We start from the raw sequence: 21225 nt of genomic DNA on the forward strand, positions 1-21225 counted from the left end.
AATGGTACAATCTGGATTACAGAAGCTTTATGTAGTGTTAGGCTGTGAACCACAATAGGTTTATTCTACAAGTTAATAGGGATATGCCAGATCATGTTACACTTCTGTTTTATCTTCTGTTTTGACCCTATGGCAAGCATCAGTTGGGTTTATTTAGCTCTTTATTAGCCCTTTATTTAGCTCTTAGCATTTTTCACATTTTGTGTGAAAAATGAATTAACTTTTAGGTAGATATTTTTAAAGAGGAAAAATGTATTTGTGCCTATTGATGCTGCAGTGATTTGTGGTTTTGAGACCCATCTTGCAAAATACCACATGCTGAGGCTGATTGTCATAGCTCTGAAGCCAGCCCTGGGTATGGAATGCTTTTCATTCTTTGGAGTGTTCATTCCAGGCAGTTCTGTGTAACGAGATCTTTACAGAGCATGGAAGATGCCTCTAGGGGAAGTCTCCATTTTGATTGCTGTGCCTAGACTAATTCTGATACTCCTGAGTTTGCTGTCAGGTTTTTACGATGCTGAAATGTGTGTTTTCCAGGTTCCTGTGTGGGCTATTTTTCACTAAGAATCTAGAAAATATCTTGGCTTTTCGTGGGGTTTAGTGCAAAATAGGTTTGACTGTAGGAACCACATTGTTGCAAAGATGAAGCATGCAATTAAAGTTCTTTCTAATAATTTGAGATGATTTAAATATATGTCAAATGAAATGCCATAGTCAAGGAACCAAAGCAGTCGAATGAATTGCCTATAAATTCCTTTGGCATGAAGCGTGTTGAGTGAAATGTTTATTTCTTCTAAGCAATAGGTCATAAGAGTGTTTAAATAAAGGTATAGTATATATAATGCACTGGAGCACAATCCATGGATTAGAGTGAAATTTCAACACTCAGTTCCTTTACTTAGAGAAGTCCACCTATGCCCAGATGGATTAATTAATTGTAGTGGTAGAAAATACAGGGTGTAAAACACAGCTGACTGTTGAGCTTAGTATATCACTATGTTGTAGAGAAACTCAAGAATCAAGAAAATTCTAAATAAGTAAATGCTAATTTGTCATGCAGTACTATGGTATTTTCAGGCAGCTAATCAAGAAAATTTGAATTGGAAGACCGTCAAACTTGTTTCATACAATAAAACTCTGAGAGACTTATCTACAAATAGAAACACAAGGAGCATCCTTTTTTGTACTCAGCAAAGAGCTGGAGTATGTTGTGCTGTTACGGAGGTTTATTTTTATAAACTACTCCAATGAATTTTATAAGCATGTAAAAGATTGTAAGTGCCCTGAAACATGTTTATTCTTGGACTGGCAATTACATACATGGATTCAGTTTTGATTTTCTTTAAAATAAAAATAAAAATATTTCTCTGGAGTAATTTGCTCTCGGTAACAAGAGTCATCTGCAAGAGAAATATCCAAACCAATTTCTGGGCAGTGGAAGTAGCTTTATTTTTTATAACATTCTTAGTACCTGTGACCAGGGTTGGTAGAGTGCCAGTCCTGCCAGCTTTAAGGAGCTGCATGTAAGTGTACCCTCGTTTCCTCAGAATCCCAGGGATGTGGACATTTCTTTGAGATGAGCTTTTAGGAAGCCCCAGAACATCTGGTGGTGTGACATCTTCCTGCATGCTCTGTTTCTGCACGTGATGTTTTCCAGTGCTTTCAAACATCCCTTCCCTTCTGTTTTTTCAGATGGTTATTTAGACCTATCTTGAGAGCTACTCTCTTCAGCCTCAGCTTTATCCAAGATACAATATGGTTATTATATAACCTAGTATTTTTTCATTTTACTTACATTTCATTACATAACCTAGTATTTTACATTGTTACTTGCACAGCAGAATAACTGCAGAACTCTGCTCGATCCAGGTTATACTGAAAACTAAAAAAAATGCTATTTTTACATGCCTGACATTTTTCTTGCATATTTGAGCTTAGGTATTATGTTTGCTCATTTCAGGAGTGCTTCTGAACCACAGTCCAGAAAGAAGAAAAATCTTCTTGGTTGAAGTTGAACATTTGTCTCTAAGAGTAAGAACAAAGCCATGCCAGTGCTTTCAGAAGACTCAGGTAATTCAGCTGCATGCTTTCAACAGAGCAGTGACTGAAATCTTGTCATACCTGTTTCACACATAAAAATAATTTAAATAGGAGTAAAATGTAATAGAATTAAGATAATTCAACTGAAGTTTCTGAGCAATTACCTACAAGAAGGAAGGTGGAATGTAAAAGGTGAAAATTAATAAAGTTTGTCAGGATCAGTTTCCTACTAACCCTAGAGCACCCAAATATACTCTGATAGACCTGAATATACTCTGATAGACTTGAATATATTCTGATAGATCTGAATATATTCTGATAGACCTGAATATATTCTGATAGGCAGAATTGGACCCCTCAGTGTAACAGTGCCTTCTACATGTGCTTACTAAAGATCAGCCCATATATCTCTGCTGCTTGCTGTGTCATTTCTTAATATTTTCTGAACAGGGGTTGATAAACATTGTAAATATCCTTCCTTTTAACTTAAAATAAGTGTCTTTGTTCAAGGCTACTTTACTAGCTTCTCCAGTATGCTGCCCAGGAGAAGTCACAGATAATAAATGATGCTTAGGATTAAAGCAGGAGTGAGTTTGAGTCTCCTGGATCAAAAGCCACTCTAAGGTTCGTGGAGAGAATAGCCACAGGAATAGATTTGAACCCCCTCCACCTTTTTATATTTCCTGTTTTGTTTTGGTCCTGTGTTCCCAGACATGGTTCACCGGGAAAAATCTGGCCTTTGTCTGGCTCTGTGTGTTGCAAAATTGGGATATTTAAATATTTTTTTAGAAAACTAGCCACAAGCTTTGATTCCACCACAATGGAAATCTACACTTTATCCTTTCTTCCTCTGGTCAGGCCTGGCTTTTTATAGGTGCCTCAGAGTGGAAGGGGCAGGATAACACTTGTAAGCAAAGCTGCTGGGGAGGTAGAGCTGCTACCTGTGCAAAAAAAGGTCATTCAATCAGTTTGAGAGTCTGCTGTGGTACTAAAATTTCAAATTTGTAAGAGGGGAAACAAAGGGTTCTGGAAACAAGGAGTAATAAACATGAAGTGTTAAATGTGAAAGATAATTTCTTAAGAAATATATATTGCTTTGTTAGATTTTGCCTTAATATGATGGTGTGCTTGACACTTATGAGGGGAGTGTTGCAAAATGAGCTGTGGATAAACACGAGATAATCACAAGTCTCTGCAAATGTGATGATCATCAATGTGATACCCAAATAAATGTAGTGACTGTTAAGACTGCAGTAGAAGGTCCTGTGAGAAATGCTGTGTAGAATGTTTTTGTTCTGTCCTGAATCTAAATTTAGGGTTGCATGAAACTTTGGCCCTTTTGACATCTCAGCTAAGACCTGATTCAAATCATAAAGAGGAAATGGGATTCCTTAGGGATGTCTTCAGTGAAAGAAGTCTCAGCTACCTGATGAAGGTAAAAGTTTGTATTTATTTATGTACATTCTCCTTACAGTTTACTTTTTCTCTGTTCCCTTGATTTATCAACCATTTACTTTGCCAAACCTTTTTTTTAAGAATTCTGTACTGACCAAAGCATATGTGTGCTTAAGAACAAACACTAATAATGTTTGACAATTAATATGTTGAACATATTAAAACCGAGATCAAGGAGTAGAATGTTGCTGGCAGAGGTTCCAAAAAGTGCAAGAGGCTCCAGGGAATGGGGAAAATATGCAGATGGGATAGAAAACCTAATATCCCATTGAGTATGGGATAGAAAACTTCATATATGGGATAGAAAACCTCACATGCCATTGAATATGGGACAGAAACCCTCACATATGGGATAGAAAACCTCACATTCCATTGCATATGGGATAGAAAACCTAACACCCAACCTATAATAAAATCCCCTAATATAACTTTAGTTGCCAAGTATTGGTTATGCAAAAGCCAGATGATGCCTCTTCACAGAGATAATCTAGTTTATGAATGTATGGGAAATTAATTCAATAGTCCAGTTTTAATTTTTTAATGTGGAGGTGGGTTTTTTTGGGGGTGTTATTTGGTGGGGGTGTTTTGTTTTAATTTTGGTTCTGAGTTTCTTTGGGGTGGGTGTGCTAGGGAAGAAGTAAAGGGTTTGGGTTTGGGTGTTTGCTTTCCAGCCTTAGCACAGGGATGTGGCTTCCTCAGAGAGGGTGGTAAGGATGCTCAGTAGGGGAACATGAGGCACTTTGCCAAAATATTCCTTATGTCTTTGACAGATGTGGAGTCAGTCTGAGTGCCAGCAGTGTCTGCAGGGGAGCTGTGGACAGTTCATCTATCACAACACTGGGGGTGGCACAAAGCTCTTCTGGTCTGCCCACTGCTCAGAAATCCTTGCTCCTGGCTGTGGAACTTCTGGCTGTGGAACTCCTCCTCAGCCTGTGTCCGGCCAATCTTCAGCCTTGAGACTTTCTAGAACGGTGTTCCCTGAGTCATGAGAGTTGAGTTTCAAGTCCCGCACCCAGGGATTCCACTGCTGGGCAGCATAAAACAGTGTTCCCAACTGCTGTCCTCAAGAGCTGTAGCCCCCTGTGACCTGTGTCCCTTCTCCCATCAGAGCTTTGTTTTGCTGGTGCCTGGCTTGGGAGTCCTTGCCTTGCACAGGAGACTGGACTGGACTACAAACACATGCTAACAGTGGTAACAGGCAACTTTATTTACACAACTAAATAAATTTCAGCATTTGTGCATGCAGAGGAGGAAGATTGGCAGGACAGAGGACGCCTTTGACCTGAGGCTGCCTTTGGACGAGCAGGCACTGCCCCAGTATGTAATGGTCATGGTCCACTGCAGCCTGCAGTGGATCCTGTTCATCCTGCTGCCCATGTCTTTTTTCTCATGAGGCCCAGCAGTATCTGGTGCACCCGAGTTAAGAATTTCACCACTATCTGGTATGGATGTGGAGCAGGCAAGAGAGGTTGCATTGACATTGGCTCCTCAGAGGGGTTTGAGGTCGACTCTGGCTCTGGTGTGGCTGTTGCAGTTGAGTGATCAGGAGTGGGAGTACAGCAGCCTGACTCTGTTGGTGTTGGCTCTGGCTGCTCAAAAGAGATTGAGCTGAAGGTTGGCTCTGGTGCTGGAGTAGCTGTTTCAGCTGACTCTGGACATGGAGTGGGAGTAGAGCAGCCTGACTCTGTTGGTGTTGGCTCTGGCTGCTCAAAAGGGGTTGAGCTGAAGGTTGGCTCTGGTGCTGGAGTGGCTGTTTCAGCTGACTCTGGACATGGAGTGGGAGTAGAGCAGCCTGACTCTGTTGGTGTTGGCTCTGGCTGCTCAAAAGAGGTTGAGCTGAAGGTTGGCTCTGGTGCTGGAGTAGCTGTTTCAGCTGACTCTGGACATGGAGTGGGAGTAGAGCAGCCTGACTCTGTTGGTGTTGGCTCTGGCTGCTCAAAAGAGGTTGAGCTGAAGGTTGGCTCTGGTGCTGGAGTGGCTGTTTCAGCTGACTCTGGACATGGAGTGGGAGTGGAGCAGCCTGACTCTGTTGGTGTTGGCTCTGGCTGCTCCAAGGGGGCTGAGCTGAAGGTTGGCTCTGGTGCTGGAGTGGCTGTTTCAGCTGACTCTGGACATGGAGTGGGAGTAGAGCAGCCTGACTCTGTTGGTGTTGGCTCTGGCTGCTCAAAAGGGGTTGAGCTGAAGTTTGGCTCTGGTGCTGGAGTGGCTGTTTCAGCTGACTCTGGACATGGAGTGGGAGTAGAGCAGCCTGACTCTGTTGGTGCTGACTCTGGCTGCTCCAAGGGGGCTGAGCTGAAGGTTGGCTCTGGTCTTGGAGTAGCTGTTTCAGCTGACTCAGGATATGGAGTGGGAGTAGAGCAGTTTGACTCTGTCAGTGTTGGCTCTGGCTGCTCAAGAGGGGTTGAGATGTAGGTTGTCTCTGGTGCTAGAGTGTCTGTTCCAGGTGGACGCATGCCCATCTGAATCAGGATCCAGTTGTAGAAGTACTGAGTGGAGGTGTAGACTCCCGGGCGTTTTGTTCTGACACAGCCTTTTCCCCAGCTGGTCACTCCAACAAGCCAAAAGTAGCCAGCATGGTTATCTTTGCACACCAGAGGCCCTCCACTGTCACCCTGCAACAGAGGAAAGAGGATTAGGGTGCTGTTGGGTGGCTGCTGTCAGCACTAGAGGCCTGTTTCTCTCTTGCAGCCCCTGCCACAGCTGTATTCATGGTACAAAAAGGCTTTGCTCAGGTGCTGGAGTCTCAAGAACCTTAGCTGGGAACAGGGTGGGTGTCTGTGAAGGCCCCCTTTTGTATCTGCACAGTGATCCTGGATGGGCAGAGCATAGATCATCCAGAATCTGGATCTGTGGGCTGCTGAGAACACTGGATGGGCTTTCTGGGCAGAGGGGCAGGCCTGGGGAACACGGTCACTTGGCAAGGAAACTCCAGCAGTGGAGGAAAAGTGGTTTGCCAGACAAAGCCCATGGTGACGGGGTACCTTCGCTGCTGGCTCCCAGCACTCATACCTGGCAGGTGTCCATGCCACCCCGTGGGTAGCCAGCACACAGGTTGTGGGTGTGGATGGCCCCAGCGTACCGACGGCTGCTGTTAACCAGCCGGATATCCAGGAGACGGACCTTGGCTTCCTGCAGGACATCACTCGGACCCTGAGCTGCAAGCACAGGAAGGAATGGGCACCCAGCAGCTCTTTGCCAGTTCCACTCCCCTGTCTGGGGGTGAACTCATTCCCTAGGGCTTGGCTTTGCCTCTGGAGCAGTTGTTGAAGCGCTGTGTCCTTTCTGTCTGCCTTTGGGGAGCAGGCCAGGCCCAGCTCTCCAGAGGCATACATCCTACAGCCTGACTTTGGTTTGTGCTGTCAGGAAGCCAAACCCATCTTGCTGGTGTGCCCAGCTCACCCTCAGGGCCCTTTTTGGGAACTCACCTTTTGCAGTGGCAGAACCCCAGCCAGCAATGTAGCAGGTTTTCAGCTCTGACACTGTGAGCGAGGCGTTGGGCACGCAGGCAAGCTGGACGTAGTCACTGCACTCCACGGGCTTGTCCAGCTCCAGCAGGGCGATGTCGTTCTGCTGGGAATCAGCCGTGTACTCCTGGTGGGCCAGGAGCCACTTGATGTGGCGCACCTGAGTTTCAGGGCCCAGATGGGTCAGCTTGGTGGCCCCGATCAGCACACGCCACATGGTGACATTCCTGCAAGGCAGAGAGGGGTCTGAGGAAGAGCAGAGCCGTGTGCTGTTGATGCCTTAGGATTTTAGCTTTTGTATTTTTCATCCATTTGTAATCCTGCAGTTTTTTACTGTATAACTAAATTCTGCACACAGTGTGAGCTGCTGCTGCTTTCCCATTCTGGTCACAAAAATTCCTCTCCAGGCCTGGCAATCAAGGATACCTCACTGCCTCAGGCCTCGAGAGATGGAAACAAAAGTGAGTTGAGGGGAGCAAACTGGGGGTAAATGACTTCATTACCTGAAGCTGTAATTAGAAGATTAACCCTAAATATGCAAATGGACCAAATTTATAGGTGTGAAAACCTTTGACCCGTGGTCAATTTTGGGTTGTAGCACTTGGGGGGGTCTTTTGTTTTGCCTAAAATGGACCTGGAGGCCCTTCAATAAATATAATCACTTTTTATTCCTTGTCTGGCCTGTTTTTAGGTAGTCCTGAAAAGGCATCACTGTGGCAGCTCAGCACTTCCCTTCCTTCTGCTTCTCAAGGCAGAGAGGAAAGCAGGGCAATGAGGAGTGTGACTGCCCTAGCATGCCTTAGGCTCCAGGAATGCCACACTGGAGGCTGCTGGGCAGCAGTGGCACGAGCCCAGCCTTCTGAGCAGTCCCTCAGTTGGGCCCCGTAGTATTGAGGTGCTGCAGGCTGGGCAACTGTTTGTGTGGTGAGGATACCCTCATTCCCTGCTCCTCCTTACCTGGCCTGGAGGAAGCAATGGGCTGCTGTGAGGACCCACTGTGGGCTGATGAGGGACCCTCCACATGTATGGCCGGTGCCTATTTTCCTGGGGTCCTGGATGCTGACAATCCAGGGCCAGGCCCCTGGCAGGGCACCTGTGCCAGTCACAATTCGGTAGTCAGCATCTATGGAGTTGTAGTCAGAAGCCATGGGCCGGAGCCCACAGGTCCCTCTGGAAGCACAAAATCATTACTGCCCTTCTGTTCCAGTACCTGGGTGCTGGCAAGGAGGCTCCCACATGGGGTTTGGGGTGTGGCAATGGGGGACAAGCACCCTCCTAGAGCCTGGGGCCATACCTGCAGTTGCCCCAGGTACCATGTGCAGGTCTGTACACAGCCAGCAGGATGAAGAGGTACAGGTACAGAAGATTCATCGCTGTCAGCAGCATCTGTCAGCTGAAAGAGACAAAAGCTTGTCTCTTCCAGTGCAGTCTCTGACGAGTGCTGCAGCAACTGCACTGTCCATGGCACCTGGGGCTGATGTCACAGAGTGGGTGGTTCCAGGTTCTGGGCACAGTGTCCTCAGAGGGCAGGGAAAGGCCACAGCCTCACAGAACCACAGAATGGTTTGGGCTGGAAGGGACCTTGAAGGTTGTGAAAGGCAAAAGGGGTCCCTTGCCTCGCACATGCAAAACGACACCATGGGCAGACAAATCTGGCACAGAGGGAAAGTCACTCCAAAGGCAGTGTTTGGTCAGAGAGGGTGCTCAGAGCCACCACACGATGGAGAAAACTAGCACATCAAAGCTAGAAAGAGGACAGGAAGGAACAATGCCATGTGCAAACTACTTGGGGGGATGCTTCAAGGCACATAAGCCTTAGCTGATGGAACAAACCTGGAAACTCCTGAGTGTTGCAAGAGGAATTGCTGACCATGGCAGAGTGCGAGAAGCTGACAGGAGTTTCAATGCCATGAGGAAGCCCTTCTGAGTCTGTTTATACATTCTCCATGTCTGGAGCAGGGTGAGTACTGCAAATGCCTCAGTGCTGCCTCTTGCTTTGGAGACTGGTGCTGGAGGTCATGGCTGCAGAAAACAAGGGACTGAGATGGAGAGTGCTCATGCACTCACTTTTGTGGTTTGGGAATGGCATTCCCCAGTCTGGTGTTTCCACTGGAACACTGCAAACCACTGCTCCTCACTCCCTTCTCCCTCTCCCCTCCCTTCTCTGGTGGGCTTGAGAATAGAACTGGAAGCACAGAAGTTAAAGACTGTGGGTTGAGACAAGAACAATATAATGGAAACAGCAATGAAACAAGAAAATGAGCAGTAACCGCAACAATATTAATAATGGACTGGGACAATTCACATGCAACCATCCACCCCATAGAGCCTGGCAGTACCCAACCAGGCTGTCATGCATGTTATCCAGCGGAGATTTCTTCCCCTGTCCCTGGAAAATGTTGTGGAGTGGTTCAGAACAACCTCCACGTCCTGGCCATGCCCTGTCCTGGTTATGGCAAAAATTTACCCCATCCTGGCCAGAACCAGGACATTCACCCTCATGATCTGCCCCACAGCTTTGGAATCTGTGCCAGAGGGTCTGGCAGGGCAGGGAGGGCAGTCACCAGGGATTGGCAGACGTTGGAAACTCCTTATCCCTCTCTCTGGCCCCTGGTTTTCCTTGTTTTATGGAATGGAAGAACACATGTCCAACTCCTCCCAGTATCTCCTTCACTGGAAATCCTCCGTGCTTTGATTCCTTCTCTGACATTCTGCTGCACCTGGGGAATGCAGTGGGAAAACCCAAGGCTTTGTGTGAAGGTCACTCCCTCAGCACTTCACCTGAGGTGCACAGGAAGGCTGCCCTGGCTCTACCACACCTCATCCAGAACACCTGGAAGCTCTTCCCTCCCCATTCACACACTCCCCTGCCTTGTCCTCCTCATCCCACAGGGATGCACAGAGGGGCTACCACACTTCACGGTTTGGTAGCCCTGATACCACACTCCTGACTGGAATGGGGTGACCCTGGGGCAGTTTTGGCCTGCATCAGTTCCATGTCCTGCCTCAGCACACCCAGGTTCTCTGTTGGCGTCTGTGCTCATCTCTGCAGCTTTGCTGTCCTGCACCAGGAGTTTGCTGAATAAAATCATCCTCTAGAAAGGACATGTGACACAAGCCCAGGAGTAAGCAGCACCATGGGAGAGTTCAGCAAGGTGCCCTGGGGACAGCCAGGCCAGGCAGGGGAAGGTGGGGGGACCACGGCCTCACTGAAGCAGCCACATTGTACAGCACAAAAAATAAAGCTAAATAAATGCTGGGATGAAATACAGCACTGCTGGGACTGCTCCATTTAGCAAATAACAGTTGTGGGGGAGATTTACAGATGTACTGGGTACATCTGGGAACTGGGGCTCCTGCTGGAAGTCTTCAATCTTGAAGCTCCCAGTTCCCAAAGCTGGTAAATCCTTCCCAGCAATGGCTCCTGAGGCAGGGAGAGGGGTGGAAAGCCAAGGATGGGGCAGAGATCAGAAGGAGCTGGGGAGCTCAGAGAGGTCTTCAAGGGGAAGAGGATTTGTCTGAAAGGCCCTCACTTTTCTGGTCATCTTGGCAACTCTGGCAGGTTTAACAGGAGGTTTGTCTGGAAACAAGACAGGGACATATTGGCATGATGGGTGCTGGCATATTCCAGTCTTAGGCTTTGCAGAGAGAGATTTGCTGTTTCCCCATAGGCCACAGAGGATTTTAATATGAGGTGAACTCCCCAAGCTTGCATCCACCCTGTTCCATGGCCTCTGGCTCTGAGAAATGCTCTCCTGTGCACCCTGCTTCATTCCCTCAGATCAATGGCTGATGTGCCAGCAGCTCCTGCTCCAGAAGGGCAGCACATGATGAAGGTGCCACCCCTGCAGCTGAAAAGAAGGTTCCTTTTGCCATGGCATTCCAGGAGGTCATAAGACACATCATCAATGGAGTCTGAAAAAAAGAAAAATTAGAAGTTGAGGCAGCTGCATTTACCAGTGTGGGCAGTCCAGAGAGAACTGCCTGGACCTGACCCAGTTTGTGGATCAGAGCCAGAAATAGGTTCCCTTAGCTAGAAATGAGACCTCTCTACCCAGAGAGCCAGCTGCTTGCCATTCCATTGCTCCCTGGCCACAAGCAGCACTTCATCCATGAGCTCTCACCCCACAGAGCCCCTAGGTAACCCTGAAAAGACTCCTTCAGTATCAGGGGCTGCAAGAGACCTCTAGATGAGCAGCTAGAGGATTAGGTGAGGAGAAGAACTGAAATAAAATGCGTGTTTTTCCCTGGATTTGTGGAAGACAACAAGAAAGAAATACAGGACCCCAAAAAACAAACCCACTCGATGGGAGAGGCAGGTGAGCACCTCTGGTTCAGGAATTACAGAATGCACTCAACTGCAGCTTGCAGACAAGGATCCTGGCACGTTCCAGCAGCCAGCACTGCCACCTGATCCCAGCATCCCTCTGCCCCATGGATTTACACAGGACCCCAAAGCCCCAGTGGTCAGTGAAAGGAAAACATCCAACTGTCCACACTTGGCAACCTACTCCTGGGTTCTGCAGCCTGTGGAGAAAGACAAATTCCCTCACTAGAAAACTAAGCAGGTTTGAGCTGGGCTTTCTCAAAGCACACTAAAGGCAGAGGTGGGCTTCTCCGTGCTGTTTGGGAAGTGGCACATGAACCACACGGGAATCAGAGAGAGATTATCAACTCCAGAGGCACTGCTGAGCGCAGCCTCTCCTGACTCCAGCTGGGCTCCAGCCCCGAGGTGACCTGTGCCTCCAAACAGAGGGGCCAGAGTGACCTGCACTGACCAGGCCGGCCACAGCTCCGTGTCACACTGACCACTGCAGCGTCCAGCCAGTCCCTCCAGAGGCTCTTCCAATCTCCACCTCCACCTTACAGGGGCATGGAACGCCGCTGATCACACCCGCTGCTCCCTGACCTGCAGCCAGAGGAAGATTTCCTCATTTGCTGCTGTGGCCAGTGGCACCTCTCTGTAGCAGGTTTTGCGTCCTGCTCGGTGCCCCAGTGCTCCAGACAGGCTGGCTCCGTGCTGCTGGGCCTCTCCCGGTCCCTCTGAGCAGGGCTGCAGCCGAGTCTTCAGAACAGCCCCAATTCCCCAAAACAGCCCCCAAAACAGCCCGGCGCTGTCTGTGTGGGGAACATCAAACCCACACCAAGGAATGGCTTTGCCCAGTGCCCCGGGATGGAGCAGCCCCGGCCTGCTCCACCAGAGCCCAGGGCGGCTCTGGGAGCCCTGAGGGCACGAGAGAAGGAAACTTCAGCGTGAGGGTCTGCAGCGGCCAGGGGAACACCAGCGCCTCCGAGCCGCCCTGCCAGACACGTACGGCCCTCCACCACCCTCGCAGTGGTGCGGGAATGTGCTCGCTGCTGAGGGCGGCCTCGCGGCTCGGCGAGCAGCTCGGGCAGGGCCGCCGCTGTCCGCTCCGTGCGGAGCGCAGCCTCCTCCGGACGCGGCCGTGAGGCGGTCTGGGCCCTCGGGTGTCGCCTCCGGCAGAATCAGCGGCTCGGTGGAGCTCACACGAAGCTCTCCCTGGGGCGGGACAGCCCTTGCCCGTGGGGTGTCGGGCGGGCCCCGGGCCGGCCGAGGGTTGCCCGGCTGAGCCCGGGGCCGCCCCTGACGTGGGGCTCTGGGGCAGAGTCCGGCCCGCGGTGCCCAGCAGGGATGCGCGGTTCTGTCTGTGCTCGGGCAGCACCAGAGTAGAGTTTTTCCCTGCTACAGTACCTACGCTACCCCGCGAAAGAGCATCGCTCAGGTTTGACAGGAGGAGAAATCTGTGTGGCCGTCAGCTATCACCTATGGCCCGGTCAGGATACTGATGGATTTTCTGACCTATTCGCTAGGGTCGTGTAAAATGTTAAACTGCAGATGCTTTCTGAAAGCAACTAGTGCTTTGAATGGTACAATCTGGATTACAGAAGCTTTATGTAGTGTTAGGCTGTGAACCACAATAGGTTTATTCTACAAGTTAATAGGGATATGCCAGATCATGTTACACTTCTGTTTTATCTTCTGTTTTGACCCTATGGCAAGCATCAGTTGGGTTTATTTAGCTCTTTATTAGCCCTTTATTTAGCTCTTAGCATTTTTCACATTTTGTGTGAAAAATGAATTAACTTTTAGGTAGATATTTTTAAAGAGGAAAAATGTATTTGTGCCTATTGATGCTGCAGTGATTTGTGGTTTTGAGACCCATCTTGCAAAATACCACATGCTGAGGCTGATTGTCATAGCTCTGAAGCCAGCCCTGGGTATGGAATGCTTTTCATTCTTTGGAGTGTTCATTCCAGGCAGTTCTGTGTAACGAGATCTTTACAGAGCATGGAAGATGCCTCTAGGGGAAGTCTCCATTTTGATTGCTGTGCCTAGACTAATTCTGATACTCCTGAGTTTGCTGTCAGGTTTTTACGATGCTGAAATGTGTGTTTTCCAGGTTCCTGTGTGGGCTATTTTTCACTAAGAATCTAGAAAATATCTTGGCTTTTCGTGGGGTTTAGTGCAAAATAGGTTTGACTGTAGGAACCACATTGTTGCAAAGATGAAGCATGCAATTAAAGTTCTTTCTAATAATTTGAGATGATTTAAATATATGTCAAATGAAATGCCATAGTCAAGGAACCAAAGCAGTCGAATGAATTGCCTATAAATTCCTTTGGCATGAAGCGTGTTGAGTGAAATGTTTATTTCTTCTAAGCAATAGGTCATAAGAGTGTTTAAATAAAGGTATAGTATATATAATGCACTGGAGCACAATCCATGGATTAGAGTGAAATTTCAACACTCAGTTCCTTTACTTAGAGAAGTCCACCTATGCCCAGATGGATTAATTAATTGTAGTGGTAGAAAATACAGGGTGTAAAACACAGCTGACTGTTGAGCTTAGTATATCACTATGTTGTAGAGAAACTCAAGAATCAAGAAAATTCTAAATAAGTAAATGCTAATTTGTCATGCAGTACTATGGTATTTTCAGGCAGCTAATCAAGAAAATTTGAATTGGAAGACCGTCAAACTTGTTTCATACAATAAAACTCTGAGAGACTTATCTACAAATAGAAACACAAGGAGCATCCTTTTTTGTACTCAGCAAAGAGCTGGAGTATGTTGTGCTGTTACGGAGGTTTATTTTTATAAACTACTCCAATGAATTTTATAAGCATGTAAAAGATTGTAAGTGCCCTGAAACATGTTTATTCTTGGACTGGCAATTACATACATGGATTCAGTTTTGATTTTCTTTAAAATAAAAATAAAAATATTTCTCTGGAGTAATTTGCTCTCGGTAACAAGAGTCATCTGCAAGAGAAATATCCAAACCAATTTCTGGGCAGTGGAAGTAGCTTTATTTTTTATAACATTCTTAGTACCTGTGACCAGGGTTGGTAGAGTGCCAGTCCTGCCAGCTTTAAGGAGCTGCATGTAAGTGTACCCTCGTTTCCTCAGAATCCCAGGGATGTGGACATTTCTTTGAGATGAGCTTTTAGGAAGCCCCAGAACATCTGGTGGTGTGACATCTTCCTGCATGCTCTGTTTCTGCACGTGATGTTTTCCAGTGCTTTCAAACATCCCTTCCCTTCTGTTTTTTCAGATGGTTATTTAGACCTATCTTGAGAGCTACTCTCTTCAGCCTCAGCTTTATCCAAGATACAATATGGTTATTATATAACCTAGTATTTTTTCATTTTACTTACATTTCATTACATAACCTAGTATTTTACATTGTTACTTGCACAGCAGAATAACTGCAGAACTCTGCTCGATCCAGGTTATACTGAAAACTAAAAAAAATGCTATTTTTACATGCCTGACATTTTTCTTGCATATTTGAGCTTAGGTATTATGTTTGCTCATTTCAGGAGTGCTTCTGAACCACAGTCCAGAAAGAAGAAAAATCTTCTTGGTTGAAGTTGAACATTTGTCTCTAAGAGTAAGAACAAAGCCATGCCAGTGCTTTCAGAAGACTCAGGTAATTCAGCTGCATGCTTTCAACAGAGCAGTGACTGAAATCTTGTCATACCTGTTTCACACATAAAAATAATTTAAATAGGAGTAAAATGTAATAGAATTAAGATAATTCAACTGAAGTTTCTGAGCAATTACCTACAAGAAGGAAGGTGGAATGTAAAAGGTGAAAATTAATAAAGTTTGTCAGGATCAGTTTCCTACTAACCCTAGAGCACCCAAATATACTCTGATAGACCTGAATATACTCTGATAGACTTGAATATATTCTGATAGATCTGAATATATTCTGATAGACCTGAATATATTCTGATAGGCAGAATTGGACCCCTCAGTGTAACAGTGCCTTCTACATGTGCTTACTAAAGATCAGCCCATATATCTCTGCTGCTTGCTGTGTCATTTCTTAATATTTTCTGAACAGGGGTTGATAAACATTGTAAATATCCTTCCTTTTAACTTAAAATAAGTGTCTTTGTTCAAGGCTACTTTACTAGCTTCTCCAGTATGCTGCCCAGGAGAAGTCACAGATAATAAATGATGCTTAGGATTAAAGCAGGAGTGAGTTTGAGTCTCCTGGATCAAAATCCACTCTAAGGTTCGTGGAGAGAATAGCCACAGGAATAGATTTGAACCCCCTCCGCCTTTTTATATTTCCTGTTTTGTTTTGGTCCTGTGTTCCCAGACATGGTTCACCGGGAAAAATCTGGCCTTTGTCTGGCTCTGTGTGTTGCAAAATTGGGATATTTAAATATTTTTTTAGAAAACTAGCCACAAGCTTTGATTCCACCACAATGGAAATCTACACTTTATCCTTTCTTCCTCTGGTCAGGCCTGGCTTTTTATAGGTGCCTCAGAGTGGAAGGGGCAGGATAACACTTGTAAGCAAAGCTGCTGGGGAGGTAGAGCTGCTACCTGTGCAAAAAAAGGTCATTCAATCAGTTTGAGAGTCTGCTGTGGTACTAAAATTTCAAATTTGTAAGAGGGGAAACAAAGGGTTCTGGAAACAAGGAGTAATAAACATGAAGTGTTAAATGTGAAAGATAATTTCTTAAGAAATATATATTGCTTTGTTAGATTTTGCCTTAATATGATGGTGTGCTTGACACTTATGAGGGGAGTGTTGCAAAATGAGCTGTGGATAAACACGAGATAATCACAAGTCTCTGCAAATGTGATGATCATCAATGTGATACCCAAATAAATGTAGTGACTGTTAAGACTGCAGTAGAAGGTCCTGTGAGAAATGCTGTGTAGAATGTTTTTGTTCTGTCCTGAATCTAAATTTAGGGTTGCATGAAACTTTGGCCCTTTTGACATCTCAGCTAAGACCTGATTCAAATCATAAAGAGGAAATGGGATTCCTTAGGGATGTCTTCAGTGAAAGAAGTCTCAGCTACCTGATGAAGGTAAAAGTTTGTATTTATTTATGTACATTCTCCTTACAGTTTACTTTTTCTCTGTTCCCTTGATTTATCAACCATTTACTTTGCCAAACCTTTTTTTTAAGAATTCTGTACTGACCAAAGCATATGTGTGCTTAAGAACAAACACTAATAATGTTTGACAATTAATATGTTGAACCTATTAAAACCGAGATCAAGGAGTAGAATGTTGCTGGCAGAGGTTCCAAAAAGTGCAAGAGGCTCCAGGGAATGGGGAAAATATGCAGATGGGATAGAAAACCTAATATCCCATTGAGTATGGGATAGAAAACTTCATATATGGGATAGAAAACCTCACATGCCATTGAATATGGGACAGAAACCCTCACATATGGGATAGAAAACCTCACATTCCATTGCATATGGGATAGAAAACCTAACACCCAACCTATAATAAAATCCCCTAATATAACTTTAGTTGCCAAGTATTGGTTATGCAAAAGCCAGATGATGCCTCTTCACAGAGATAATCTAGTTTATGAATGTATGGGAAATTAATTCAATAGTCCAGTTTTAATTTTTTAATGTGGAGGTGGGTTTTTTTGGGGGTGTTATTTGGTGGGGGTGTTTTGTTTTAATTTTGGTTCTGAGTTTCTTTGGGGTGGGTGTGCTAGGGAAGAAGTAAAGGGTTTGGGTTTGGGTGTTTGCTTTCCAGCCTTAGCACAGGGATGTGGCTTCCTCAGAGAGGGTGGTAAGGATGCTCAGTAGGGGAACATGAGGCACTTTGCCAAAATATTCCTTATGTCTTTGACAGATGTGGAGTCAGTCTGAGTGCCAGCAGTGTCTGCAGGGGAGCTGTGGACAGTTCATCTATCACAACACTGGGGGTGGCACAAAGCTCTTCTGGTCTGCCCACTGCTCAGAAATCCTTGCTCCTGGCTGTGGAACTTCTGGCTGTGGAACTCCTCCTCAGCCTGTGTCCGGCCAATCTTCAGCCTTGAGACTTTCTAGAACGGTGTTCCCTGAGTCATGAGAGTTGAGTTTCAAGTCCCGCACCCAGGGATTCCACTGCTGGGCAGCATAAAACAGTGTTCCCAACTGCTGTCCTCAAGAGCTGTAGCCCCCTGTGACCTGTGTCCCTTCTCCCATCAGAGCTTTGTTTTGCTGGTGCCTGGCTTGGGAGTCCTTGCCTTGCACAGGAGACTGGACTGGACTACAAACACATGCTAACAGTGGTAACAGGCAACTTTATTTACACAACTAAATAAATTTCAGCATTTGTGCATGCAGAGGAGGAAGATTGGCAGGACAGAGGACGCCTTTGACCTGAGGCTGCCTTTGGACGAGCAGGCACTGCCCCAGTATGTAATGGTCATGGTCCACTGCAGCCTGCAGTGGATCCTGTTCATCCTGCTGCCCATGTCTTTTTTCTCATGAGGCCCAGCAGTATCTGGTGCACCCGAGTTAAGAATTTCACCACTATCTGGTATGGATGTGGAGCAGGCAAGAGAGGTTGCATTGACATTGGCTCCTCAGAGGGGTTTGAGGTCGACTCTGGCTCTGGTGTGGCTGTTGCAGTTGAGTGATCAGGAGTGGGAGTACAGCAGCCTGACTCTGTTGGTGTTGGCTCTGGCTGCTCAAAAGAGGTTGAGCTGAAGGTTGGCTCTGGTGCTGGAGTAGCTGTTTCAGCTGACTCTGGACATGGAGTGGGAGTAGAGCAGCCTGACTCTGTTGGTGTTGGCTCTGGCTGCTCAAAAGGGGTTGAGCTGAAGGTTGGCTCTGGTGCTGGAGTGGCTGTTTCAGCTGACTCTGGACATGGAGTGGGAGTAGAGCAGCCTGACTCTGTTGGTGTTGGCTCTGGCTGCTCAAAAGAGGTTGAGCTGAAGGTTGGCTCTGGTGCTGGAGTAGCTGTTTCAGCTGACTCTGGACATGGAGTGGGAGTAGAGCAGCCTGACTCTGTTGGTGTTGGCTCTGGCTGCTCAAAAGAGGTTGAGCTGAAGGTTGGCTCTGGTGCTGGAGTGGCTGTTTCAGCTGACTCTGGACATGGAGTGGGAGTGGAGCAGCCTGACTCTGTTGGTGTTGGCTCTGGCTGCTCCAAGGGGGCTGAGCTGAAGGTTGGCTCTGGTGCTGGAGTGGCTGTTTCAGCTGACTCTGGACATGGAGTGGGAGTAGAGCAGCCTGACTCTGTTGGTGCTGACTCTGGCTGCTCCAAGGGGGCTGAGCTGAAGGTTGGCTCTGGTCTTGGAGTAGCTGTTTCAGCTGACTCAGGATATGGAGTGGGAGTAGAGCAGTTTGACTCTGTCAGTGTTGGCTCTGGCTGCTCAAGAGGGGTTGAGATGTAGGTTGTCTCTGGTGCTAGAGTGTCTGTTCCAGGTGGACGCATGCCCATCTGAATCAGGATCCAGTTGTAGAAGTACTGAGTGGAGGTGTAGACTCCCGGGCGTTTTGTTCTGACACAGCCTTTTCCCCAGCTGGTCACTCCAACAAGCCAAAAGTAGCCAGCATGGTTATCTTTGCACACCAGAGGCCCTCCACTGTCACCCTGCAACAGAGGAAAGAGGATTAGGGTGCTGTTGGGTGGCTGCTGTCAGCACTAGAGGCCTGTTTCTCTCTTGCAGCCCCTGCCACAGCTGTATTCATGGTACAAAAAGGCTTTGCTCAGGTGCTGGAGTCTCAAGAACCTTAGCTGGGAACAGGGTGGGTGTCTGTGAAGGCCCCCTTTTGTATCTGCACAGTGATCCTGGATGGGCAGAGCATAGATCATCCAGAATCTGGATCTGTGGGCTGCTGAGAACACTGGATGGGCTTTCTGGGCAGAGGGGCAGGCCTGGGGAACACGGTCACTTGGCAAGGAAACTCCAGCAGTGGAGGAAAAGTGGTTTGCCAGACAAAGCCCATGGTGACGGGGTACCTTCGCTGCTGGCTCCCAGCACTCATACCTGGCAGGTGTCCATGCCACCCCGTGGGTAGCCAGCACACAGGTTGTGGGTGTGGATGGCCCCAGCGTACCGACGGCTGCTGTTAACCAGCCGGATATCCAGGAGACGGACCTTGGCTTCCTGCAGGACATCACTCGGACCCTGAGCTGCAAGCACAGGAAGGAATGGGCACCCAGCAGCTCTTTGCCAGTTCCACTCCCCTGTCTGGGGGTGAACTCATTCCCTAGGGCTTGGCTTTGCCTCTGGAGCAGTTGTTGAAGCGCTGTGTCCTTTCTGTCTGCCTTTGGGGAGCAGGCCAGGCCCAGCTCTCCAGAGGCATACATCCTACAGCCTGACTTTGGTTTGTGCTGTCAGGAAGCCAAACCCATCTTGCTGGTGTGCCCAGCTCACCCTCAGGGCCCTTTTTGGGAACTCACCTTTTGCAGTGGCAGAACCCCAGCCAGCAATGTAGCAGGTTTTCAGCTCTGACACTGTGAGCGAGGCGTTGGGCACGCAGGCAAGCTGGACGTAGTCACTGCACTCCACGGGCTTGTCCAGCTCCAGCAGGGCGATGTCGTTCTGCTGGGAATCAGCCGTGTACTCCTGGTGGGCCAGGAGCCGCTTGATGTGGCGCACCTGAGTTTCAGGGCCCAGATGGGTCAGCTTGGTGGCCCCGATCAGCACACGCCACATGGTGACATTCCTGCAAGGCAGAGAGGGGTCTGAGGAAGAGCAGAGCCGTGTGCTGTTGATGCCTTAGGATTTTAGCTTTTGTATTTTTCATCCATTTGTAATCCTGCAGTTTTTTACTGTATAACTAAATTCTGCACACAGTGTGAGCTGCTGCTGCTTTCCCATTCTGGTCACAAAAATTCCTCTCCAGGCCTGGCAATCAAGGATACCTCACTGCCTCAGGCCTCGAGAGATGGAAACAAAAGTGAGTTGAGGGGAGCAAACTGGGGGTAAATGACTTCATTACCTGAAGCTGTAATTAGAAGATTAACCCTAAATATGCAAATGGACCAAATTTATAGGTGTGAAAACCTTTGACCCGTGGTCAATTTTGGGTTGTAGCACTTGGGGGGGTCTTTTGTTTTGCCTAAAATGGACCTGGAGGCCCTTCAATAAATATAATCACTTTTTATTCCTTGTCTGGCCTGTTTTTAGGTAGTCCTGAAAAGGCATCACTGTGGCAGCTCAGCACTTCCCTTCCTTCTGCTTCTCAAGGCAGAGAGGAAAGCAGGGCAATGAGGAGTGTGACTGCCCTAGCATGCCTTAGGCTCCAGGAATGCCACACTGGAGGCTGCTGGGCAGCAGTGGCACGAGCCCAGCCTTCTGAGCAGTCCCTCAGTTGGGCCCCGTAGTATTGAGGTGCTGCAGGCTGGGCAACTGTTTGTGTGGTGAGGATACCCTCATTCCCTGCTCCTCCTTACCTGGCCTGGAGGAAGCAATGGGCTGCTGTGAGGACCCACTGTGGGCTGATGAGGGACCCTCCACATGTATGGCCGGTGCCTATTTTCCTGGGGTCCTGGATGCTGACAATCCAGGGCCAGGCCCCTGGCAGGGCACCTGTGCCAGTCACAATTCGGTAGTCAGCATCTATGGAGTTGTAGTCAGAAGCCATGGGCCGGAGCCCACAGGTCCCTCTGGAAGCACAAAATCATTACTGCCCTTCTGTTCCAGTACCTGGGTGCTGGCAAGGAGGCTCCCACATGGGGTTTGGGGTGTGGCAATGGGGGACAAGCACCCTCCTAGAGCCTGGGGCCATACCTGCAGTTGCCCCAGGTACCATGTGCAGGTCTGTACACAGCCAGCAGGATGAAGAGGTACAGGTACAGAAGATTCATCGCTGTCAGCAGCATCTGTCAGCTGAAAGAGACAAAAGCTTGTCTCTTCCAGTGCAGTCTCTGACGAGTGCTGCAGCAACTGCACTGTCCATGGCACCTGGGGCTGATGTCACAGAGTGGGTGGTTCCAGGTTCTGGGCACAGTGTCCTCAGAGGGCAGGGAAAG

The sequence above is a fragment of the Lonchura striata genome, chromosome 27 (genome assembly GCF_050655825.1).
Source record: "Lonchura striata isolate lonStrDom1 chromosome 27, ASM5065582v1, whole genome shotgun sequence".
Classification (NCBI taxonomy): Eukaryota; Metazoa; Chordata; class Aves; order Passeriformes; family Estrildidae; genus Lonchura; species Lonchura striata.